General features: G+C 43.6%; 1 protein-coding gene across 3 annotated transcripts in view; it reads left to right on the top strand.

The window, feature by feature from the left end:
• Window positions 1–18,153: 18,153 nt before the first annotated feature.
• The window catches only part of Fer (FER tyrosine kinase), a 328,203-nt gene continuing 319,463 nt past the window's right edge, over window positions 18,154–26,893 (top strand). Inside the window, exon 1 of one of the 3 annotated variants that reach the window (XM_075952225.1) lies at window positions 18,154–18,220. The gene's annotated coding sequence lies outside the window, so the exon portion shown is untranslated. Of the gene's footprint in view, window positions 18,221–18,920; window positions 19,052–26,893 lie in introns of those variants that run through there. The other 2 variants (XM_075952223.1, XM_075952224.1) reach the window with 2 other exon arrangements.

The raw sequence follows: 26,893 nt of genomic DNA, 5'->3' as shown, positions 1-26,893 counted from the left end.
GGACAGAGGGAGGGATGGAGGAAGGAAGGAAGGAAGGAAGGAAGGAAGGAAAGAAGGAAGGAAGGAAGGAAGGAAGCTGAGAAAGTCAGTAAGTCATGTTCCTTCAGGGTTTCTACCTTAGTTCATGCCTTGAGTTCCTGCCCTGCCTGCCCTCCACGACAGACTATTTCATGACAGACTACAACTGTAAGCTGAAATACACCCTTCCTTCTTTAAGCAGCTTTTGGCCATATGTTTATGACAGCAATAGAAACAAACTCATATACGCTCTTAACCACTGAGCAATCTCTCCAGCCCCTTGTAAATTCCCTCTTGTCTATTTCTCCAGTCCCATCACTTTGCTTTTCCCCCATTCATGTCGTGAGATTCATTCTAAACATTCAGCATTAGTACAAATCCCTGATCACAGATTCTCTCTCTTGCCTCTTCCCGGAGGTCTAGATCAGGAATGTCTCCGTTTCACTATACGTTCATGCCTTATCCTCCTTCAAGACACACTCTGTTGCCACTTCCCCTTGGAAACCTATCTATCTACCCATCCCCATGCCTGGATCAGTAATATCTTCTTGAATCTGGGGCACATGGTCGTTGTCCCTGGCACATATCTTATTGAGCTGTCTTCCTCTTTTGTGAGTTTGGGAACTCCTAAAGATAGACTAATGTGGTCTCTGTATTGCTGTGAACCTGCTCCAAGGTTATCACTAAACGTTTAATGAATATTGTTTCAATATTTCCATTCATCCCTCTTAACAGCCCTGGAAAATCAGTGCTATTTCAACTAGCTCTGGTGGAAAGCAGCGGATCTATATAATTGAAACTATGGTTAAAAACAACCATGAAAAAGATGATTCCATGATGGGAATCAGAGCTTTTAAATCATAATAGCATAGGAGAAATAGAACAAACAAAAGGAGAGAGGAAAGGAGCAGGCAGGTGGGAGATATAAGATGTAGATCTCCTGTGTACAGCCAAGCCTGTAAGGTTAGGTTTTAAGCTGATAAACGAGTCATAAATCTATAGGTACACTGTAAGATACAGAAGTAAACAGAAGAATATAGAAAATTGTGAAGTTAATTAAGCTCAGGTTTTAGATGACATAATATGTAAAATGATAATGGAGGTACAATTTTAATATAACCCCTACTAAAGATCATGTGTTAGAGGCGATCCCCAATGCAAAGGACTGGTAAGCAAGGTCTAATGAGGGATGTTCGGTCACCATAGGGTACTTGTGGCTGAATTAATACCATTATCAGAAAAGCAAGTTGTGTGGTTTTGTTATAATACGGTCCAAAGGCTAAGGGAACATTGTGAAAGTGGGGTCAGCAAGTACACAAGGGGAACTGTAGGCAAGAAACATACAGGGGACAGTAGATGAAAAATTACTGTGAGAAAAACACCAAGAGTGAGCAGGATTCTGGCCCAACCATCTAACAGGATTCTTGTTGAAGACAGGACAGGATGATCAGCATCACCAGAGAACAACAGAGAGTGAGCGAAGTGCAGGGAAAACAAACACCCGCTCTCTCTAGCCTCCATGAAATCTGTTAAGGGCAGAACAAAGGAACAGATTGAAACACAACATGTGAGACAGAACCATAGATCCGTTCAAAGGGCGCGTGAGCAAAGAGAGGGACTGGTTTGTGGGTGTAGGTCAGTGGGGGAGCCCTGGACTAGTATGTAATAAGGATTCTACCCTGTCACCATAAGAAGAAGGAAGAAGAAAGATTTATGCTTTCATCATGTTTATATTTGTATGTACATATGTGCACACAAATACAGGTACCTGTAGAGCTCAGAGGCATCAGAACCCCTGGGAGCTGGAGCTGCAGAGGGTTGTGAGCCACCTGACATGAGTGGGAACCGAACTTGGATCCTTTACAAGAGCAGTAAGTGCTCTGATCTCTCCAGCCCTCCAAAAAAAAGTTAAGAAGAAACTGCTAGCCACCTTCTGGGCACATTTTCTATAATACTATGGTCATGTATCATTATGGTTGCATCTCTTCTTTTGGTTCAGAAATGAATGGCTTGAAAATGCCACTTTCTAATGATGCATATGGCAGGAGGAAAGTAATGGACAATAGAATTACAGTGATGTGAACCATCACGGGTAAAGGAAATTTGAGATTAAAATACAAATGAGCATGGTGGAACACGTATATTATCCCAGCACTTTGGAAGTAGAGCCAGAACTATCAGGAGTTCAAGGCCAACCTGAGCTACGAGAGAGTCCGCCTCAAAAAGACAAAAATAACTTTTAAAAAATTAAAAGAATGCATACATATTTATGAAATATTTAAGGCAGGAAAGTGGGTGGTAGCATGAGGGTGGCTCAGCTTCTTTTTCCCATGAGATATTTCCCAAATGCCTGGTAGGCATGTATGGTTGAGGACATAAATGGATGTCAAATAAAAGAAAAGGATTCGTGTAGATCACAGTCATGTCTTTACTTCAATTGAAAATATTTATATTAACAGTATTATTCCATTGTGCTAGCAGGAAGTGGTTAGAGTAAACACAGTCTACATATATGAAGACAATCAAGTTACCATAAATCCATGTGCTAAACATAAACAAAGTTGCTTCATAATGTGTGATGATTTAAACAGCTTGTAAGTTGAAATTAATAACATAGGAGTCGGAGGAGAGACAGAAGATCGTAGGGAAGACTGCGTCCGAGGGTAGAATTGCTTAGGAAACCTTGGTTTGATAGGGAAGAGTCCATGCAAATTAACTGTTTACACTTTTACTTTGGAATCAATGAGAGACCACAAATGACAGTTTTCTTTAGGATTTTAGACATATTTTTTGATCAAGTTAAGGAATTTCCTACATAATGCTTATCACAATGAAGGAGAGTCAGCTACCATCAGCTCCAGGAGAGCCGCTACTGGTGTTTACTAATACACCTTCCCTCTTGAGTTCTCGTACTTGCTATTTCTTAGGCATGGAACACAACTTGAATCTATCTTTCATCTTCGTGTCACAGATGAAATAAAACTTTTGGGAAGCCGTCCCTTTCCTCCTCTTCCCCCTCTCTACCCTCGTTTTTTTAGGGGTCTCCCTGTTTTAAATATTGTGTTTTGTAGTTGTTTAGAATCCATTTGCTCTTTCAAATTCCAACCAACATTTTATCTTTCACTGAAGAAATCCCTGACCTCCGGAGTTTGCTGGTGCCCCGGGTGAGCATTTATCTCCAGGGCCTGCCAGATGTATTGATTAATTCCAGTTAAGTGCTTAACAGTGTCAGGCCCCCAAAGAAGTTACTGGTATTCTCTTCATTTTTTCAGTTCTGACAAAACTTTGAGAAATACTCATCACCAATACTGCAGACTAGAAAATTAAGGCAAGTATCTGATGGCCCTGGAGGCACAGCCCGGAGCCAGGGTGCAAGCCGTGTCCCTTTTCTATGGCCTCAGGCTCAGCTCAGTGCAGAATGAATCTGGTGTCTGCAGCGGAAAGGCTTCAAAGGGCGGGGGAGCGGCTATCCCAGCGAAGCGGGCGTAGGCAGTGCTGTGCCACTCATAAGAACTATTCTTGGGGCGTGGGGACCCCAGGTCATCCGCCTAGGGAGACCACAGAGCCGGCTGGACAAAAGAAGCGAGGTGGGGGTAGGGGATGCTCCGCCCATTGCGGCACCGCTCCGCGCCGCTCTAGGACGCCGGAGGGTCTTCCTCTCGGCTCTCGCTGGTCGGGGCTGGACCGCCCCTCCGTGGGCGGCGCCTGGCCTGGGTCTGCTGCAGTGTCTGAGCCTGGTTTATAAAGTCCTGGGATCTGATCTGGAAGGGCGCAAAATCCACTCTAGGTGCGATCTTGTCCCTGTATTGGCTACCCCTCCTTCAGCGTTGACTTCTAAAACTCTCAGATAACAGGAGCAATTGTTTTCCTAGAAGTCTGCCTTTTGTGGACGGAGGGAAAAAGAAACACACACTACCTCTTATTATTTTCAACTGATTTCTTCTGTGCTTTCATTTTGGCTCAGATTCTTGCCATAGACACCTTCGTGTGGTGAGAGATCTGTAAACAGCCTCTAACCGCAGTTTCCTAACCTGTGGGCAGAGTGTGGGATGAGGGCTTCCTTTTCTCCCCTACAGAGAACCGACAGGTTTTCGGGGAGGTAAACATTACTTCTATTGTCTACCTGATAGCCTACTCCACTAATTTCGGAGTTTTATAGTTGCCTGGCTACCAAAAAGACCAGGGGTGGGGTCAGAATTACAAAATTAAAGATTGCGTTCTTAGGGGTTGAAAGTGTTATTGAACGTCAGGGGTCACCACCTGTGCCCTAAGTACGGTCAGGCCACCCGTCCTCAATATGTCAAAAGAGAAGTGGAAAACGGATTTATTGAATGTGGTCGTGTTGGGAAGGGACAACGAAATCCAACGGACTCACTGGAATCCACCTGAAGCAAGATCAAAGTTCAGATGGCCAAGGATGAGCATATCTAAGTTATCTGGGTCATGTGACTTCCCACAGCCTTGACCCATCAGTCTTTTGGCTTTAGTCTTATCCTGTAAGTGTTGTGCCCAAGTTGAGACCCCCAGAAAAACCACCAAACCACCCCCAGGATCCAGTCAAGTCCAGAAAAAGCAAGGTTTATTCAGCGTGCTCTCAAGCCAGGCTGGGCGCTCGATCACTACTCGACGCAGGGCAGTAGGGAAGAGAGCCCCTCATCATTTGGTGTTGACATTATGTAGTAACCTCCTGGCCTACGTGACCGTGGACCACGCGGCAAGAGCCCAGGCTCCTGCCCCCCCCCCCCAAATTCCTCATCCTATATAAGCTGTAACCACACTCTAATAAACGGAGGCTCTGACAAACCTAAAACAAAAAAAAAAAAAACCAAAACTGCAATCCAGGTTTACTCAGGGTCAAGGGGGTTAGTTTTGCTGAGTACAGGGTATGGACTACTTCTGCATAGCCTCTTCCTCCTTTAAGCAGCTACTTCTGCTTCTGTGCATGCCCCCCGGGCTCCCCAAACAGTTATTTCTGCTCCTGTCGAAACCACAAAGCTGGCTGTTGACAGGGGGCTAGCTCCCAGGGATACTTGGGTTTTTTCCCCCTGCTGATGCCTATGATGTTGCAAAGTGCATGTGTCTTAACCAGATCCTAATCAAGTTTTCCATGTCCGTACAGTAAGGTAGAGGGACAAGTTGTTAGCACTCTGTGAAATCGCTGGGTTTCCCCTCTGGCTTATGCTTTTCCCGTCTTCTAGTATGAGATTCCTGGGGAGAGTCTCATTTTGTGTGTGTGGATGGTCCTTTGTCTCAATATTCTGATAGAATAGAAGACCTGATTAGCTCTTTAGAACATTGTCAGGGTTTCTGCCACTGTGAGAAGACCCCATGCCCATGGCAGATCTTATAAAGGAAAGCATTTAATTGGAGCTGGCTTACAGTTCAATGGTTTAGTCCATTAGTGACATGGCAGGAAATATGGTGGCATGCAGGCAGACGTGGTGTTGGAGAGGTAGCTGAGAGTTCTGCATCTGGATCCACAGGCAACAGCAAGAGAGAGACACTGGGCCTGGCTTGAGCACTTGAAACCCCAACCCCCTCTCCCAGTGACACGTTTCCTCCAGCAAGGCCATACCTCCTAATAGTGCCCCTCCCTAAGAGCCTGTGGGGACCATTTTCGTTCAAACCACCAGAAACATTTTTATTTCTGCTGGCCTATTACGGAACTCTGAACACATAATCCCATTAGAAACTTGATTTAACTCTGTATTAGTAAATGGAAATGACAAGGGGAAATGACAGGTATGTTTATTTCTAAATGTTCTGCCAATTAAAATAGAAACTTTAGTGACTAGGTTTATTGAGGTGACATGCAATAATTCTTAAACCATCTACAATGGGAAGCTTCTGCATTACGGAGGCAACTTAGAGGATTATATCAAGATGGTAAAACAAGACTCCTTTAAAAGCTCATTTCACTCATAAATACCAATACTGAAATTAAGTACTTCCTCGGTCTTGGGTAGACATAGGTAGAACAGTCTTGTATGAGCTAGCAAAGAGGCGGGCTGACTTAAATAATCAAAAAGAAGCAATAACAAAGCCGATGCTCCTGACTAGTTGATAACCCTAAGGAATTCAGTTTCAACTGGAAAATCTTAGAGCTGTCTCAGAATACTAATGAGCTTATTATATTTATCCATGCTAAGGATCTGTCTTGGTGTTCTTGTATTCTTAGTCGCTCCCTCTAATAACTTTCTCGTTTTATTGCTGTGGGCATAATGATGTTCTTTTGTATATCCACGAGACGTTCTGATGCTGGAATAGGCAACTCCAGCAGCTCGAAAGAGTGATAATGAGGTGTTCTCCTTTTTACATTTATGCTTCCCTTCCAGGCCTGTAATTTCATTTAAGGGTTGATATTGTTTTTCCAGACTTTCTGTTCAATAATGAAATGCAGAGCGATGATTGTTCCCCTAAGAACAACTTTAAAGTTTTCCGAGAACTAAGATAAAGGCTGCGCAGCAGATTCTGCAAGTATCACTTGCGAACATTCAACACATTGCACTCGGAAGCCAGATGATGGGGGGAGTTGTGACTTATGATTTGTAGATAACAATCTGTAACAGGACACTAAATTGGTAGTGATTTAGTGGGCAGCAAATAGAACAACAGGACAAATGTGAAGATCTAGTTGCCTGAAGATAGGATCAGTAGCGTTGGCTCAGCTTTGGAGGAAAAATTGCCGAAATACAAAAGGTGTCAAGGATGAGAAGCTGGAGAAGAATAAAATACCCAAAACAAGAAAAACAGAAAACAGTTCCAGGCCACTTATTAGAAGCCAGGTGCCATAATAAGGATTTGTTTAAGTTACCCATTTATTCTTCATAACAGCTATGATGTCGGTGCTGTTCATACCCCCACTTTAAAGGTGAAAATCAAAACAAGAAATTTTCTCATGCAGGGAAGTGCTAGAAAGTGAATTTCAAGCATAGGTCTGTCTGACATGCGTAGCACAATTAATAAAAACCCTGAGGCAGATATTGGGGTTCAACCTGAAGGTCAGAAAAGCAAAGCACAGCCACTGGCTCTTACCTCTACCTCAGTCCGAAATGACGATCCTACCTGCGGGAATCTTAGAATGAGATGTGAGTGAGAGCTATCTCCTCCTGTCTTATATTCCTCTCTAGGGCTGGGATTAAAGGTGTGCACCCCTGCCTCCCAGTTTCCATGGCACACTAGTGTGGCTACAACTATTAAAGGTGTGTGTCACTACTGCCTGGTCTATAAGGCTTACCAGGGTGACTGTTTTACTCTCTGATATTCAGGCAAGCTTAATTTATTAAAATCCAAATGAAATATCACTAAAGACATGTAGAGCTACACAGAGATTTTCATATCAGTCATTCTGGTTTCTACAGGTAAAGATTACATTTTTTAGTTGCCCGGTGATACACAGCATAATTCCGGCACCCAGAAGGTAAGAGAATCATGAGTTTGAAGCCAGTTTGACCCATATAGACATATTCCACTGTGCTGCTAATTTTCATTGGTATTGGTTTTTCTTATTCAGAATCACTCTTGTTCCTCTGAATCATAGAGGAATCTATTCCTAACTGGCAAGGAAGCTTAGGGAATGGTTAAACATCATGGCTTTTGTATTAGACTATCCTGTTTCAAATAGCAATGCCTATACCAACAAAGCAGTGAGATTGTAAATTACACAGCTGAGCTCTCTCTCTGCCTCTTTTTAAAAATATCTCAATAAATAGGTCTATCTCACAGGGTTTTTATCACTGAAATGAGAATGTGTTTAATGTGCGTGCCTGTGTGTGTGTGTGTGTGTGTGTGTATGTGTGTGTGTGTGTGTATGTGTACTAGTTAGAGTTCTCTATAGGAACAGAATTAATAGAATAAGGATATATATGACAAAGATGATATGTTAGGTTGGATTATATAATACAAGCTGGATAGCCCAACAATGGCTATCTGTGCACTGGAGAGGTTGGAAATCCAGCAGCCCTTGGATGCATGAGACTACATGTACCTCAATCTGGCTCTGAAGGCTGGAGGATTCCTGGAGAGCGGCTGGTCTTCAGTGTAGCATGAACTCTAATTAGTATTAATAATACAAACCCAGAGTCAGATATAGGGGTAAATGCTGAAGATCAGAAAAGCAGAGCAGCCAGCCACTAGAGAGTTCTTACCTCTACCAATGTTCAGACAAAAGGGGGACAAGCCTGTCTCCATGAATCCTCAGACTGACTGCTGTCTCTATGAGACCTCAGACTGCATGCTCAGACTGAATCATCAGACTGCACTGAGCTCCTGTCTCTGCCCAGTCATATCACTCCTGGGTCCACCTCCCTAGTGCTGGGATTAAAGGCATATGACTCCTAAATACTGGGATTCAAGGTGTGAGCCATCACTGCTTGGCTCTGTTTCTCTTTGAGATTGGATCAATCCCATGTACCCCAGGGTGGCCTTGAACTCACAGAGATCCGTCTGCCTCTGCCTCCTGAGTGGGGATTAAAGATGTGTGCCATGACCAACTAGAGGCTTAGCTCTGCACTCTGATCTTCAGGCAAGCTTTATTTATTAAAACACAAATAATCTATCACCATAAGGAAATGGAATCAAAGATTGTGGTTGATTGAGCTCTTCTGTTGCCGTAATAAAACATCATGAATGAGGCAATTTAGATTAGGGAGGATTTATTTTGGTTTATGGTTCCAGAGAGTAAATCCATAATGGTGGCCAAGGCATTGCAGTAGGCAGCCAGAGCAGGAAGTGGAGAGGTCACATCTTCAACCTCCAACACAGAGTAGAGTGGGAACCAGAAGTGGAGTAAGCCATAAGCTCTCAAAGTCCATCGTCCTCAAGAGTGTGTGCCTACTTCCTCCAGCAAGGCTTAGCCACCTCCAGGAATGGCACCAACAGCAGGGACCCACGTGTTCAAATACTTGATCCTACGGGGGACATTTCACATCCAAACCACTTCAGTGACTAAACCCAAGCCCTAACTGCTACCCAAAATGTCTGTGTGTGTTTCTAAAATGACTGGCGATGGACTAACTAGGTACTAAAGATGTCTTTCTAAATTTAGACATTGATAACTATCATTGCATAGCAAATGCCTGAGGACATCCTGCCAGGAAAACAGTCTATAAAGAATACCTGGGCTTTTCCTTATCAATCAAAGCTTGCTTTTTATAGCTGCTGGAAGTAATAATGACAGTCATTATCACTACATTGTGGTTTGACTAGCAGATGAAGAAACACCGGGGAAGCAAACAGATACATGTGGATGTGATTAGGTCATTTATTTTTTTTGAAGAATTAAAACCGAAAATATTTCTTATCTAAAACAATAATTGATATTAATATTATGCCTATGTGTCTGTGAGTGGGTTTGTGCATGTGAGTTCTGGTGCCCTCCGAGACTGCATCTTCTTGAAGCTGGAGTTACAGGTGGTTGTGAGCCCAGGACACAGGTGCTGGGAACTGACCTCCAGTACTCTGGAAGAGAAGTCAGTGCTCAGAATGGCTGATCCAGTCTCTAATTCCAAGAAGAGGTTTTTAAAATTGATTCTTTGTCCCCTTTTTTGAATTCAATCACTACCACCAATACCAACAACAACTTCAAACAAACACATACACACAAAAGACTATGATTAAAATAAAAGAGATAATGTTTAGGGTTGTGGAAGCAGCTCAGCCAAGGGTCCCTGACTAGTTTGTCACAGGCCCCGAGTTCAGTCTCAGTTTGAAACAAAATAAAACCCTTACATCGCCCGGATTCTCTTATTAATCTAAGCTTTGCATATGCATTAGTGAATTTAGAATCATGCCTCCTCTTTTGAAGTTGTTTGCCTTATTCTCCTATTCCAAAGACAAGCAACTGAGGCACGCAGGTTCTGTGACCTGATCTAAACAGCTAGGCTCCAGTTTAACCTGAGAGGCCTGGCTGCAGAGCCAAGGCTTTGACTCTTTTAACCTTCCTTACTAGAGCAGTCTGTCTCGGGCGTGCATCCACATTCTCTATTTTATCACGCAATTTTAAGACACACAGATGCTGTGAAATTCAAATACAAACCCCATGATAACCTGGTGCAAGCTTCTTTGCTATATTTCATGCATAATTATCACAAAACATAGGCCATCTTTTATGAAAAACGTAATTACAGGTAGGCTCTTTGTTTTGAAATAGAAAATCACATACAATCTGTCCCATACGATCCCATTTCTCCTAGTCGTTCATGAGTCGTCCTTCTATACTGCCTGGTAGTGATCTGTACCTAGTCTTCTGAGAAGAGCGTCCTTCCCCTTCAGCTGTGTGTTCTCAACTAAAGCTTCCGCGGCAAGATTCAGATTATTGTACATACTCTATTGGTCTCAAAGTCCCTCCCTTGGATAAGATAGCAATGGCAGTGGGTTGTAAGAGTTGAATGCTTTCTGGGCCACAGAGAGGAATCGATCAGATAGAGAATTTAATGCAGTATCTTTATGGTTATATGAGGTGAAACGAAGAGAGGATGAGAAAAATTAAACACAGGAACGAGGACAAACAAAGGGGCGGGGGGGGGGGGAGTTGAGTGAATCCTGGCTTCAGTCTAGGCCCTGGTACAGTGATATCAGCTTTTCCAGTTATCTCCTTCCAGCGCAGTGATTACTCAACAGTCAACAGTTTTGTCCACTGCCCAGCATTTTTTTCAACTCTTTGCCTTGCTTACCTGAGGGTATTGGAGATGGGTTTCTGATCCTTGCCACCAGAGAATTCCCTTCATACACTTTAAAATGTATCACATTCAAAGTATCTATCGTATGTGTTAGAAATGCCATGGCTTCCCCACGAGAACTCACTCTGCACACGAGAGCTGAAGGGAAGTCTCTTTAGTAGTGCTCTTCTGGCTGGGGCGAAGGCCCAAGGAAGAGCTGACCTCGAATAAAAGATTTGCTAACTTATACAGACCTTAGACTTAAGCGTTTTACACGGTCTTTCATGTGTAAATCTCTTGGAGATATTGGGCCCTGGTTACACTTTGAACAATTTAAACAGAGACAGGAGACTCCAAGTCTGGCCTCCTGGGCAGATAGAATATTTGCACCGCAGAGACGTTGCCAGAATTATTTCTTAAGTCCACCGGTGCTGGCTGTTCTTTCTGAATAGTTGTTACCCAGGTTCATCTCGGCCATTGCACAAAATTATGTGTTTCCTGATAAGAGTACAAGGAACTTAATGGTGTTTCCTGATAAGAGAACGAGGAACTTAATGGTAGACTTAATGGTAGCTATGACCCCATGTTGACCCCTTGAGCTGCCTGTTAGAGATGTGTTCTTTGGGGATGGGCAATTTAATGGCTGGCGAATAAGCATTTGTATCCTTGCATTGTAAACTTGGCTTGTCTCTAACAGGCCTGGCCAACACAGTACTTATCATTGGTGTATTTTGTAGGCAGAGCTCCCTTAGCTAAATTCTGCTTTGTGTGATTTAATGTCCCCTAAGCAAATCGACTAGTAAATACCTTATAGCATCAATTCAATTGCTTTGAGTTTTTTCTACATTATATGTTATACTGTAATTATTATTTTATTGTCACAGTATATTAGGCAGAATTCCAGGACAGCCTCCAAGATGTCTTCCCATATACATATAGACCTATACATATACATCACAAACATATACTATGAAATTGAGTCTAGAGGGTAGAAAAAAATAAAGTTACAGATTCAAAGTAAGAGAAATGGTTCCTACCCTGGTTTGGAGACAATGAAACTCACCATGACTTCTATACCTGCAAAGGACTGAATTTTGTTAAGCAAGTCTTGGGGGGGTAGAGAAATTGATCATACAACTGATTTCAAACTATGCAGGCGGCCTGGGGAGGGGTTCACAATTGTCATCTCAGCACTGGTGAAGCTAGACGGAGGGGCCACCAACAAGTTCAAGGCCAGCCTGGGGCTACATCACGAGTTCCAGGCTAGTCTGGGGCTACAGAGTGAGATGGGGGGCTGGGGTAGAGGAAGATGAAGAGGAGCAGCATGAGAATAAAACAGTTCATTTATAAGCAAAACAAAAAGCCCTGTTGGCTCTTCTCAGCGCAGTTAGAATGAAACAGACTCTCACTAACAGAAAAATCTCACCTCATTGTGTCCTTTCCCTCCCTTCGGTGGGTTCACGTCCCTCGCATCACACCGGGCTCTCTGTGCTTGTCACACTCATCTTTTCCACCCCAGAATGTGCGACTGTCTAGAACATTCTGTTCCTTCGTCTGCCTGTAGCTGGCTTTTCCCCCTCCAGGTTGCATTTCAAGGTTCATCTTTCCAGAGTCACTTGTTACCAGAGTCCCTCCCTGCCCCTAGCAACAGCATGCCTTGTCATAGCACCCTTCCACTCAGACTTTAACACTGACAAGAATGCCGTGTTTGTTTACTAATTACCTAGCCCCCATCAAGATGGGAGGTTTACTCTTAGTGTATATTGATACTTCAGAAAATATTCTTGGTAAACAAATAAGTTAATATGTAAGGAAACATACATTTTAAAATGAAATCCTACACTCAATCAAATTGGAAGAAAGTTATTTATTATGTAAACGAAGCATAACAATTCTTGGATATTAACAATAAAATTAAAATTGTGGGGGACTGATGGAAATATTTCACTTCTATTCCTTTGTTTGGAACAATTCTTTCAGGTTCACAATTTAAAGTATATTGTGTGTTTTTAGATAAAAATATTTTAACTGAATGTGTTCATTTATGTCACTCAGTTCATTATTAGTGACAATCTTGGGACTTTATAAGATAAACTGCATTTCAAGTAGAAGAAAGTTTATCACTCAGTTCTTTTTTAGTAGCAATCTTTGGACTTTAACAAGGTAAACTGTGTCTTTCAAGTAAGAAGAAATTTGTTTCATATATATGTATGAGACACAGCACACACACACGCACACGGACTTGCCTTTTTTACTGAAGGGCAGGAAGATTTTCTTCAGTGTGGTATTTTGAATGTTTATCATTTTCCATTTTTTCCAGTTAGAGTCTATGATTGATTTGTAATAATGTGAGAGATATAGATGGGGTATTTTACTTGCGGATGTCCAATTGTGTAACTACTGTTTATTGAGAAACACTACCTTTTCTCCATTCTTCTGTCTTCAAACTGTTGCCAAGGATCACTTGACCATATCTGCCTGGCGTGTATTTGTGTGTCTTGAATTCAGCGTTGCTCTTTCTGAACCCCGCCCCGCCCCCAAGCCAGGGTGTAGTTCAGTGGGAGAATGCTTCTCTGGCCGATGTGAGTCTCTGGGTTTAGTCCTGGTGCTGCAAAACAAAGCAAATAAAGAACACCACCAACCAGCCAACCAACCAACAACAACAAAAACAAATTAAAGCAAAACCTGTATTTTAAAATGGGCAAAAATTCTTTGAATATACACTCTGCAAAAGAAGAGATGTGAATTTCAAGTAAGCAGTGAAAAGCGTTCCACATTGGTACCTATTGGGGAAATATAAGCTAATACCACTATAGATCCATCAGAAGGGTCAAATAATCGGATTGTGGTAGTCTCAGCACTAGGAGGTTGGGGCAGAGTAGTAAATAGCTATACGTTTAAGGCCAACCTGGACTCTATTGTAAGTTCCAGATCAGTCCTGGCTACAGTGTAGACTTTCAAAAGACAACAAAAAAATGGCAAATAAAAATGTCAAAGCAAACCAATCTTCCAATCTTTTTGCAGTACTCAGTGCTGGTAGACAACAAGGAGCCACTGGAACTGTCATATGTCACTGGGGTAGCATAAAATGGTGCAAGCCCTGGAAAACCTTTGGCAGGGCTGGCTGGGATGAAGCTCATTGGTCTGCTACTTGTTCAGACCAAGCATCTGGGTTTGATCCCCAACCACCATGAACAAAACTAAAGCTTGCTGGTTCCTTATAACGTTAATTATCACTTGTTGGGGTTGAGGAGATGGTTCAATGGGTAGAGGAGTTGCCGAGCAAGCAGAAGGACCTGTATTCAGATCCCAGGCCCTACTAAAAAGTCAGCCATGGCTACAGGTGCCTGCAGTTCCAGAGCTGGGGAGCAGGCAGGATCAGGCTGATCTCTAGTGCTCACTGGACAACCAGCAACCCTCTTTGGCCAACCAAACAACTTTCTCTAGTCTTTGAGCCCTGGCTCAGTAGGAAACCCTGCCTCAAAATAAGATGTGATACAAGACAAATCTGGCTTGGTCCTTAATGGGGCTGTTACTCAGATTAGCTCACAGTAGCTGTGGTTACCTGCACTAGACCTGACAAGATGAAGCCATGCAGAATGCCAGCATGGATGAGAGAGACTCCCCTGAGGTTCCACCTCTACTGGAGGAACTATTGGTCACTGATGGCTGCTGAGGGAACAGTCGTCTCCTCAGGGGACATGGCCATACTCCTTTCTTTAAATGTTTCCGTGGGGTAAAGTATCTTGTTCTCACGCACACATTATCTTCCTTTCTAAGACTTTTTCTTATTTGTAATTGTGTGTGTGCGTGTGTAAGGGAGACAGATGCATTGGCTCCCACTGGAGCTGGAGTTACAGGTGGTTGTGGGTCACTGAACTCTGTCTGGTCCGTTGATACAGCACTATGCATCCTCACCCACTTACTGACTGAGCCAACTCTCCAGCCCAGGGTTTTCTATTTAAAGGAAACCACTCACACTTCATTGAAATCTCTTTTGGTTTTGTTTTGTACCAGCCCCTCCTCTTCCAAGTGGCGTCTGATTTCCATGACTGCAGGAATGATTGCAGATGATACCCACGTATCTTTTTATAGCCGAACTTGCCGATCACAGACGTCATTCTAGTTGTGGTTTGGCAAGGGATCTGGCTATGTCAGATACAAGACTCTCCAAGTAGACATAAAAATATTCCTCCTCAGATAAGTCACTGCCCCCGGAAACCCGGGGCCTGCCTTGCAGGAGCCTAGCAAGAGAAGCACGTGGAACCGCACTTACTTCCTCTGCTTCTCTGGAAGGCTCCGCACTCCTCTCTGCACTCAGCTGTCTTTTCCCTCGGCCTCCCCTGGGAGCAAACATTTCTGTTCCTTAGTAACTTGGTGGAGGAAGTGATCTGAGGATCCGGTCTACACATTTCTTAGATTACACAGACTTCCAGCTAATTCTGTGTGCAGCTCCTCTCCTTACTGCTCCCTTCAGGGATCTCTGCCAGCTGGGTTCCCCGAGACCTGGACCTAAGTTTATGCGCTGCTGCAAGCATCTAGAGATAGTAGTCTCAGCCTGATGCACCTTGTCGACCCGTCTAGCTGGTCTCCTAAACACAGATTTCCTTTTAAAAACTCATCCCAGAGCTTCCCAAGTCAGACTCTCTGAGAGGGCGGCTGGTAACGTGCACGTCCTAGGAGGTCTTCAGGTGACCACACCCGGAAGTCATTACTCATTACTCCAGCACTGTAGGTCAAGCACACGCTCAAGTTTTGTCTTTGAAGGCACAAAGGACTAGGCATAAGGGAATGAAGGAAAGGGCAGGCAAATCCTGAGAATACAATGGCTTACTAAAGGGATAGACCTTGACTAAACTGTGGCCATTTTAAGAGGACTCGTCTTGATGAGGAATGTTGGTGGCAGTATTTCTCCTTGGAGAAGGGAAAGCCAAGGAAACACCGTGAGTCTGTTGAGTCAGGCAGCCTCCGTCTGGGAGGGGAGCATATGAACGGTTCTTAGTGGGGTTGACATTGACTTTGAAGACTACAGGAATTCGGTTCTGTCATCCACTTTGCCTTTCTTCCCTCTGCTCCCCTTATTTTCCATTTCCCGTTCTGTAATGCAAAGGAAGTCATATATATGCATTTTGAACTTTGGAAAGCCAATATAAGAAACATCTTGAACTTCACCCAGACATGATCTATAGGGAAAGTATTTGTCTAAGTGAACGGTCTCCAGAATCTATGAAGTTTATGCGCTGTGAGGACAGACTGGGTAGCACACAGAGAAAAAAAATATCATTTTTTTCTTCTGTCCTCCTTATCACTACATCTGCTTTAGGAGTGGTGTGTGCAAGTGGTTAGGTCTAAAAAGTGAACTAGGGAACAGTTATAGATGAAAGGAACCGGCTGAGAGACGGAGAAGAGAAGGAGCAAAGGTTACAGAAGTGGCCCTCACTGAACTACGCTGGCACACAGCCAAGATCCCTCAAGTCCTTGAGAAAATTTTAAACAGGAAAGCGAGAGGGAGATAGGGTGAGGAATGATATTAACTAAAAGTAAAGAGTTAAAAAGTAAAATTTAATTAGAAATTAAAGAGTAAAATTTAATTAGAAATTAAAACCAATTACCTAGTTTTCATGTTCACATTATATAGGTTTTTTCGCCAGGAAAGTCACTTCATTAAAATATAAAAATTTGGTATTTAATCTGTACAAATAATACACCGAGGACTTGTTTGTTACAGCTAGGCAGTGCTGTGGCATTTCACAAACTGTGGCAGTTCCTGGTACAGATCTAAATTTCAGTGGAAGAAAATGGATCTATTAAGTCCTACGTTAGTTGCGCCAACTGCAGGATAACTAGAATTTTATGACGGCCGTGAAAGGAAATTATTTTCCTTCATATCCTATAGTCACAAGATTGTACAAGGAAATTTGCTCAGAATTTTTGGAAGTGGAAAAAAAGTATTTGTTAAATATGTTGTAATGCAAAGTGATTATATTATAGGGAAAACCAGTAAAACCAGGAGTGCTATTTCCCCTCCCTCCCTCCCTCCCTTCTCTCTCTTTCTTTTTGCCAAATTTAACTGTGGTTTATATACCTGATGACTAATTGTTTTTTAAATTGCAAAGTTGCACTTTTTAACATGATGCCTGACACAGGGCAGACAACTTAGACTTCTTGAGTGTATCGCTGGGATTAGAATAGATAATTATAGAACCGAAAAGGTTTTTACTGCTTTTTGGGAAAGTGCATTCCATTCTCATATATAGGTGTGTGCACTAGTAACTCACCAGCCACATCATCTACATTTAGATCTTTTTATAAAGATGGGAAGCCTAAGGTTCTTGGAAAAGGTGTGCTTGGTAAAGCAGTGTCAAAAGTTATATGATTTTTACAAACTATTTAATACATACATAATTTATTTATTTCACCCACACTGACATATGCATACAGCAATCCATGCTTATAGAAAATTAGCTTGCATTTTAGGAGGCTATTTATGTATTTAACTACAGAACTACATAAATACATAGAAAACATCATTTTTAATTTGGAGTTCATTGATAAAATAATGTAAGAGAAGGAAAGCACTTTTATTGTGGAAAGCACCTTTATTGTCAAATAGGCATTAAATCAGAATGTGATACATATCCAAGGCATTACCCAAGAGATTAAGACATGAATTTCTCCCTTTTCTGTAGACGAGCAGATACAACCCATTATTAGATTTTCATAATGAGCAATGACTAGTAATCAGGTAAGAGAACCTGGTACTATTTGTCACATCTATAGTGGATTGTTGGGGTGCCATCTGTACTTTAAGAAGAATGGTAATCCTTATGCCCGAGGTAGTTTTGCAATTTAGAGTTCTAGTGTTTCATAGAAACTGGGAGATAGGAGGCTATTTCTGCTGGTGTCTTTGAACTTTGAGAGATACTGGTTCCCAGGTTTGTTTGTTGTCCCCAGGTAGGGGGTTCCCCTACTCTTAGTGGGGTTCAACCAGGGTTTTAAGTGCTCGAACACTGACTCACACCCCTGTATCTTCCAAGTTCTTGAGGAAGATATCCCTGGATCATGGATCTGATAAGACTACTTAATAATTGTTCTCTGAGAAAAAGGGGAAAGAATCTCATCCATTTGAACAGGAAGGCGTAAACATCTGTGTGTCCTTACAGTATGTTTGGTTTCTTGGGCTCTGTAACGGACTTAAGTGAATAACCATTTAGAATGAAAAGTATTCATCTTTCTTCTTTGGCTCTCATCTAACTCAAAGGTTTTAAGGGTGGGAGTGGAAATGAAGTTGTTAGACTTGCTGCTCGCAACCAATGTGGCTGAGCTCACGTACAGGATACACTGCCTTAAAAAGCGTGCTACAGCAATACGGGAGTGACGCTCAGTGACGAGTAACACCTATCACAGAGCTCCAGATCACCTAGTAAGATCTGTTCTGTCCACATTACTCATTTTGCACCAAATTGCCGAAGAGAGCTTCGGAAAACGGCCCTCATTGGAAGAGCCGAGCAGTCTGAGTTCTCGCTTTCCAGACTTTCCTAGAGGTAAGTACGTTGGAGGGGACCGCTCCCGGGACCCGCCTAACACCTTGCAACAGCATCCATGTGCCCAGAAGCCTCTCAGATCGTCAGCGTCGCAGGCACCGGGAGCACAGGAGTGAGAAGAGACTAGTGCTGAGCGCGCTGCAGAAATGCAAAGCCGCTTTAAAGGAATCCACGTTACAGCATACGCAAGCAAAGCGCGGGAAGGTAGAGGGACAGTCCGGTGCCGAGCCCGCTCGGGGTGGGGAGGAGACGCCGCACCCGCCCGTACCCCGCGGGCGCTCCACGTCTAGGCACGCCTCCTTTCCGGCCGGAGCGCGGGGCTGACCCTTCCCGGCGGCCTCAGCTTATCACCCGGCCAGGCCATTTCCCGGCTTTCGGCCCTGCGAACCTCCCCGAGTTTCCTGTCAGGCCACCTCTGCCTCTGTGCCCATCCCGATAGCTGGGCTCGGAGAACCGGGCTCCTCAAAGAGGGAGAGCCGCTAGGACCAGCCCCGCCGAGAAGCGGCCCACAGGGCGGCGGCCGCGGCCCACGCCTCCGCGCCCGCAACCCCAGCCCGCTTCCCACCCGCTAAGCCCCGCCCCTCGCGGGCCCGGGCCAATGGGCCGCGCCCGCCTCCTGGGAGGTAGTAGGGGAGGGGGTTGGGACCGGCGGCAGCGCCCGCCCCTCGCCCTTGCTCATTGGCTAAGGACTCAGGGTGCCCGGAGACCGGAGTGTAGCGGGATTGGCTGTAGAGGTTCGAGACGGCGGCGTCTATTGGCTGGGGCAGCCCCCGTGACGCCGGGTGGCGACTGGCTCCCGGGTCTGAGGGGCTCCTGCTTGTCAGGTTCTAGGTAGGTGCGTTTCACACCGCTGTCGGTAGGCACTGTTGCCCCGGGCAACGCCCCGGGAGGTGGGAAGGAGGCCGGAAGGCGAGCTCAGCACCGGGGGCAACCGTCCCCGCCCGCAGCGGGGCGCCGGGCTTTGGCCCAGCGGGCGAGGGCTGCTCGGAGGCTCTTCCTCCGCCCTCAGCCGGCTCCGACCCCGCCCGGGGCTGCGGGGTCACTCGCCCCATCCTCCCCGCGACGGAACATTCCGGGTTGGGCTTTGGTCCGGCTGCTCACCCGGCCCGCCAGGCCCGCCCCTCCCACCCGCCCGCACCCGGAGGCTGAGGGGGCGGTGCCGGCCGTGGCGGGCGCCTGGCCCCGCCCCGTCGCGGGTCGCGGGTCTGCGGGGCGTGGGGCGGGGTTGGGGGCTGCGGCGCTGCGAGTCCGCACCCGCTCCCTACTGGCGCTCATCGCCGTTCTCTCACGGTGCCCAGAACTCTTGTGGGCTCCTCCCCTGGTCGCCCTGTTCTGGAGTACCCAGCCCCTCGTGTCCCCGTAGCCCCTTCACATCGGGACCCACTAACCCTGTCTCGCCTCTTGTCCAGCTTCATGTCCCATTGCCCCTCTCGTTCAGGGCTGCCCTTCAGGAGTCTGAACCAGATCTAGACTCCTGGTGTGAAGTCGCAGTCAGGGGTGATTTTTTTTTTTGCCCCAGGGGCTGTTGAGGGGTCTGAGGTGTCTGGAGGCACCCTTGTGTCCTCCTAGGAACAGCTCTCTGAAACATGAGGTTAGTTTTGGTAAGAGCGAGGACGCTTTTCAGAAGAGTTAGAGTTCAGCTCTAAGTTTCCATGAGGTGGTCGATTTGGTACTCTACATTTGTGATATCGTTGGGGATGCCATTGCAACCTAAATTTGCGAAGGGTAGGTCAGCCTTTCATTTTCATGCACCTTGTGATGTCAGTACAATGAAACTGACCATTTCGCCTTCTGAAGAAACTTACATATTCACAGTAGTCTCACCATCTCTCAAGCATATGCTACTCCAGCTTGTAAAGAAGTTTTCAGGCGTTTTAAGAAAAATTCACCTGAAGTTGCTGCATATTAAAGTAGGATTTAAAAAAAATTGAAGATAAGGCCGACACTATTTTAGTGGTTGATGTCTAAAAATTTTGTGCTCCATATGTGAAATGGGAACAGGATTAAAGGGGAAAATAGTATTGCAAAATGCATTGTCGGGTGCAGGGACTGTTTGTATACACAGCTCCTCAGGATTAATGATGGTAGTGGAAGAGCCACAGGATATTAAAGGTTGAGTGTATTTTACAGCCAAGAAAAGATTTTCTGATAGCCCTCGAGTTAAGGGTTTTCAAAGGTCCCAGAGATGTTTTAAGAGAGTACATAGGCATTCTTGGAAACACTTTCGGTTTTCTTCCATAAAAGACCTTTGGCGAAGATCTGTTTCTTTTCTGCATTGACAGTATTAATATACACTAGCTGAGATTATGTAGTGTCCTGTAAATGCAGCGTCTGCTCTGCTTCAAAGGTAGATGTCATTGGCGTGGGAGAAGTAGTCCAGGCATTTCTGGACGAGATACTCGAATTTCATTCTTGGTTGCCATGTCGCTCTAACTTGCCTGTAAACTCTTCAGATTCACTGTCTTTTCTGCTCCTGTCAAAAGTTAGAAAAAGTGAGGTGTGCTTGTTTAATGTGGCCGCAGTCCCTTTTAATAGCTGTTCCATAATAAATATTAACAGCAGAGGAACTGAAAAGGTCAGATTGGAAAAGTTAACATAACTGTATAGAAGATCAAAATATTGTAAGGTCCTTGTTTATAAGTGGAAATAGTAAAACTAAATAGTAGCAGGAAAAAGGCAGTAGTAGTTTAGTTCCACGAAGCACTACTCAGTGTGTTTGGGAGGTGTGGAAAGACAGATCTTTGTATCTATGCCGAGATGAGCAATGTCATTGTGGTAGTCACAGGAAAGATAGCCTGCAAACTTGTCATAGACACCAGCGTTCTGTTCTAAGCTTGGCTTTATGTTAGTAGATGGCAGTTTTGCACCATGATGTACATCTTTTGGAGTGAGAACCAAGGAATGATCGCTTATTCAGTGTTTTGATGATGTAACTGAATAAATTGGACCAATCTTATGCATGTTGTTTTGGAAGAATGTATTTTGTGATGGAAAAGGATTTGCAAATGCAGCTTAAGAAAATAACTACGTGGATACCGAGTAACCTTGTTCACTAGGTTCACTAGTGTTTCAGCAGGACTTCAACTCTCTTCAGTGTTGTGTCATAGGGTTAATGATGGACGATCTTAACACAGAACTTCAGAACAGAAGTGGAAATGGCATTCATTTATATACATATAGTAATTGTAGCTTTTGAGTCTTAGGGAAATTTTTCTTAAATATTTGTGACCTTTTAAATTTCAGAAAGACTTTATACCTATCTTTGTACACACTTAATTTCTAAAATATTTAAGAGGTAGTTATCAGAATTTACAAATGGGTAAGATTTTGATTGTTTTGGGGCATATTTATTGTGGTGTATCCATCAGAACAAGGACACAGTTCTGGACTGGAGTGAATTCAGCTAACTTGGCAATGGTGACTCGCATGCTAGGTTTGCACCAGAGTGCCGCTTTCCCTGCCTCTCCTAGGTTTGCACCAGAGTGCCGCTTTCCCCGCCTCTCCGCCTCCTTACTCTTCTTAGTCCCGTTTTCATCTGGTTACCAGGATGAGTTCTGCAAAGTCAGTTGAGAAGATACAGAGAAGAAAAGGAATTCTATCATAGTTACTGTCCTGGAAATAACCGAAATTTGCCGTGTGCCACACGATACTGTCAGTTATGACAGTCTGGTGTATACCGTCCAGTGTATCTACACTGTCAGTTATGACAGTCTGGTGTATACCGTCCAGTGTATCTACACTGTCAGTTATGACAGTCTGGTGTATACCGTCCAGTGTATCTACATCTGCATCTGTGTTAGAGAGTTCCTGAGTTTGAGGCTTGGCTACCCTAACTTAGCCGCTTCCGGATCTGGGGAAAAACAGAATAGAGGATATATTAGAGCTAAAACAGAGAAATCAGAATAAAGTAGCTGCTTTTTTCTTACTCTGTCGGAACAAGCACGGTAATAATGCTTGTGGTTACTGATGTATGACTACCACATTATGGGGTCGTCAAAAGCTTTGGAAATTCAAAATTATATAAGTAAACTGAAGTTTACTTAGTACCTTTCTAAGAAAATAAATTTTAAGAAAAATATCCCCATTCTAGGGGCCTTACATATTCAGCTTTAAAGAATGTAACATCATGCATGACTTATAATTATTTCTCAAATCTTCATCTGTAGTTATAAAACTATGACTAATATTCAGTCTATATGATTACCATCCATTATAAGCTTGATATTATCTCTTTCCTCTGTAAGTATTAATTAAAAGTCTGGAAATTTTAATGACAGAGTTCCCTGCCAGGTTGGGAAAGTGCAGTGAAAAGAAGAACGGTTTATTTTGAAGCCATATAACTTGGGCTTCAGCTCCAGTTTCTCTTTTGTGGGATCTTGGACAAATTACTTAATATCATCAAATCATAGTTTCCTCTTCTATTAAACGAGTAAGATAGAATTACCTCATACAGTAGTTATGCAGAGAAAAGGAGACAATGTAAGTAAAAATGCCTGAAGTTAGGAAGTGCTCAGCTTTTGTGTTCAGTTCTTTACATCACTTTTCATCTGTTCTGGTGTTAGCAGGATGGTTCTGTCTTAGTTCGAACTCTTTCACTGAAGACATGCCATGACCAAGGCAACTCTTATAAAAGAAAGCATTTAACTGGGGTCTTGCTTACAGCTTCAGAAGGTGATGGGGGCGAGGGGGGAGGGAGAAAGAAAAAGTGAGGGCGAGAGAGAGGGAGAGAGGGAGAAAGAAAAGAGAGAGAGAGAGAGAGAGAGAGAGAGAGAGAGAGAGAGAGAGAGAGAGAAAGAGAAAGAGATGTGAGGAGGGAGGAGAACACAGAGAATGTGGGCAAGCACCTTCTGGTACCAGCAAAGCTGGTCCTCAGGGAAGGGGCACTCAGATCAGTTTCTCAGATCAGGGCCTCTGGATCCTGATTCTGAAGTGCATAGGGGTAGCCTCTTCCACCTCTCGGGTGTAACCAAGAGCTCTGACAGTCTTAGCTAACAATTAAAAGAGGGCTTCTTATTTTTGGTATTGGGGATTTTGGCTTTTGTTAGGTGGTCTTTGGCTCTTTTTTCATCTGTAATCCCAGATGAAAAAAGTTCATTAAAACTACACACACACACACACACACACACTGAATTATGTGCATTATAGTTTTTTAGTAGTTAATAGTTTAATTCTTTGTGACTTTTTCAGCCATCCATATTATTTTGCCTCCCTCCTTCTTCTTGTATTTACCTTCCTCTCTCTTCCCTAAGGACTGTTCCCCCTCCCCCTTATCAGATCAATAGTTTCAATTCTTAAAATATTTTCTTTAGCTTTAGGATGCCATTTGTTGTTGGTTGAGTGTGCTGTAAATTCCTTTCATTTGAAAGTATTGAATTAAAATCCATAGAGAGAAGGTAAATTTTATTTATTTATTTAGGCTTTTTGAGACAGGGTTTCTCTGTAGTTTTGGTGCCTGTCACGGAATGAGCCTTGACCTCACAGACCAGGCTGGCCTTGAACTCACAGAGATCCGCCTGCCTCTGCCTCCCAAGTGCTGGGATTAAAGGCATGCGCCACCACCGCCCAACTAAATTTGATTTTCTTAAATTACTTATTAGCACTCCCACTTTGGATCTCATTCACTTAGTCTGTTTAAAGTTTAAACTGTTTAATTATGGGATTCTAGTTTTTAAAAGAAAACAGTTTAAATGCGCAGACAGCTTGTGGATGTTGGGTGCACTGAGTAAGCCCTCCACTAGGCCTTAGTTGAACTATGTGGCAGTGACTGTCCCATCCTGCTGCACACGTTTTGATTAAGTTAGTGATTCTCCATGTTTTTTCCTCATCCAAGTACAAGATGTTTGCATGTGTGACAGTCTAGTGTGGTTTCTAGATGCCAGCTGTGATTTAGTCTTCCTTTCCCACTCAGGTTTATCAGAATGGCGGTGTTACAGTCTTATCACTAGAGGGACAAACTTGGATTTACTTTAAGTATTGAAAAAAGTCATCAGAAATGTCTATGACTTATCTGTGACAAATGCTTGAGACAAACCTTGCCATTTTATTGTTGCGATCAAGGGAATTCCTCTTTCCTTAAATGAAAGTCTGTCCCGTGTTTTCTGGTTGTTCTTGTAATATAATAGAAAATGCTATTATGCTGATTTTGTGTAATTGATAATGAAGAATCCAACATTTAAAAGTTGCAGCAAATGTTAGCCAGCAGCAAAAAGCACTTGACTGAAAACACTACAGTATTTGTTTTAAATGGCATCAATTATAGAAAAATGGCAATTAGTTTTATGGTGAAAACTGTCTCTGCAGTGTAACTGTTTTAGGAGTCTTTATATACTAGGCACTTAGTACCTTAAAATGCTCCTTACATTGGCCCAGTCAAAGGAGTGTCTGTAAAATTACATTGCTCAAATGGGAGTGCACTTACTTCTTTTAAAATTTAGTTTTAAGTTTCTGAGATGTGTTTCTCACCATGTAGACCATGCTGGCCTCAAACGGAGATTGGCCTGCCTTAGCCTCCTCTGTCCTGGGATTAAAGGTGTGCTTTATGTTTTTTGAGAATGCTTTTAATCAGTCATTTTACAGAGAAGGATGGTTAGAAATGAATATTGAACAAAAATTTTAAGTCCTGTAGAATTTTGGCATTTGATAAAGTCATTTCTTGAAACATTTGCAAATTTAAGGATCTACTTCTGTAAGAGGAAATAAATTTTATTAAAAAAACTTAAGCTGTCTCTTCAAACTTTTGATGATTCAATAGAGTCATAGTCATTGACTTTATTAAGTATTACTTTTTTATTTTAAAGTGAGAGCTAGGGAACTCTGCATTCTGCAGTTTATACATAGGTAAGGATTCCTATATGCTGGTGTCTGGGAGGTTGCAAGGCAAGAGAGCATTTCTGGCTTCCAAAGCTTCCTGCTTGTCACAGAGTTAGGCTGGTGCTTGAGTTCTGTGACACTCAGTGCTTGCGGGCTTGCTGATGTCGTAGGGATCGAATCCGTTCTCTCCGTGAGGCTGAGTGTGTCTGAGGTCTGTCTGTGTTCTTCCTGTGCAGCTTGGGAGGATTTCCCGCACTTGGCTGGTGGGGGCTCTTTTGGTAGCATCACACTGTGCACAAAGGAGAGTGCCAAGGTGATTTGTGAACTCAGATGACAGACGTCATATTATGAAACCATACTCCCCAAAGTGGCAGCACCATCGTTATTTTGCTTAAACCCTAATCTTTGAAGTAATCCTTAGTTCGTTTTCTTTAATGTCTCCTACACAATCATTCAACATATTCTTTCTTGCTTCAAAACCATTCTGAAATCTAATTCTTACACCTCCACTTCCTTCATCCTAGTTGAGCATCATTTTTCTTTCGCATGACTCCTAGAGAGACTGTTGGTGTGCAGCTCTCCAGAGCAGCCTTTCATCCATTCGAGAAGCTGGCCCTTCCCGCAGTCTTCAGGGGGCAGCACAGGCTCTGCAGATGAGCCACAGTTTGTGGTCCTTGTCTCTTTGCTGCAGGACCTTTGCTAAGATTTTTATTCTCTCCACCATTCTCTACACACAGGCCTCCTTGCTGCGCTTTAAACAGAGACTCTGTATTCTCTCCCCCTTGGCCTGCAGTGCTTTTTCTCCAGGTCTTGGTATAACTCCTGTCTGTAGGTATAACTCCTATCTTTATCTTCTTCGGGTCTCTGTTATGTTACCATTAGTCTACCTCTCCAAAGCTTCTTAACTGAGTTTCTTCTCTGTAGCGATTGTCACAGCTAGTTTAAAATTTATTTTTAAAAATATTTTTGATTTTCCTTTTTAAAGTATAATCTCCATGGAGGCAGGATTTTTGGTCTGTTTTTTTGTCACATGGCTAATAGTTGTCAGCACATATTTGAGTGAAATAGTAATTAAAACAGTTATTTGTCTTCTGTATCATTGTAGGAAGTGAGAACGCTAGTTTGCTGTTCATCTTGGCCTGCCATCCAGTGCTAGTTTGCTATAGTTGTGGGTCTGTCTCTGGGTGTGTCGCTGAGGTACATGCATGTGGGTGTGCCTATGTGTACACCTGAGAGACACATGTGGACACCACAGCAGGACATGGGGTGTCTTTCTGTATCGCCCTCTGCCTTATTGCCTTGAGACAGGGTCTGCCACTGAACTGAAGCTGTCTAGTGTAGGCTGGTCGGGCAGTGAGCTTTGCGGTTCTGCCCATCTCTGCCCCACAGTGCTGAAGCTACAGACGTGGACCAGCCTGCCTAGCTGTTTTACACAGGGTATGGGGATTCAAACTCAGGTTCTCATGCTTGCAGAACAGCTGTTCTTACCCCCTAAACCATCTCACCAGCACAAGCCCGTTAGAGTTCAGATTCATATACTAACAAGTCCTATATCAGAGCCCTACCTAGAGTTAATTGCAGCAAAAATAGTAGCCAGAGGCATGTCACAGCGGTGTTTCCTCGTCCTGTCGTTTTTGACAGATTATATGATAGGGCTGGGTGGCTGCATGTGTAGTCAGTGGATTTGCATTCCCGGAGAGAGGGCTGGAATAAAGATATTCTAAACTGCTCTTTCTCCTTAGGGAGATACCATCTCTACTTTAAACATTGTCCTTTTGTGGGTATCATTGTACCTTTGCTTCTCCTACATTCTTCCCCCAAGTGCTGCTCTGGCCCCACCTAATCCCCATCTGTGAAGAAAAA

The sequence above is a fragment of the Microtus pennsylvanicus genome, chromosome 17 (assembly GCF_037038515.1).
Source record: "Microtus pennsylvanicus isolate mMicPen1 chromosome 17, mMicPen1.hap1, whole genome shotgun sequence".
Classification (NCBI taxonomy): Eukaryota; Metazoa; Chordata; class Mammalia; order Rodentia; family Cricetidae; genus Microtus; species Microtus pennsylvanicus.
The sequence above is the reverse complement of the archived record's forward strand: the minus strand, read 5'-3'. Positions and strand labels throughout refer to the sequence as shown.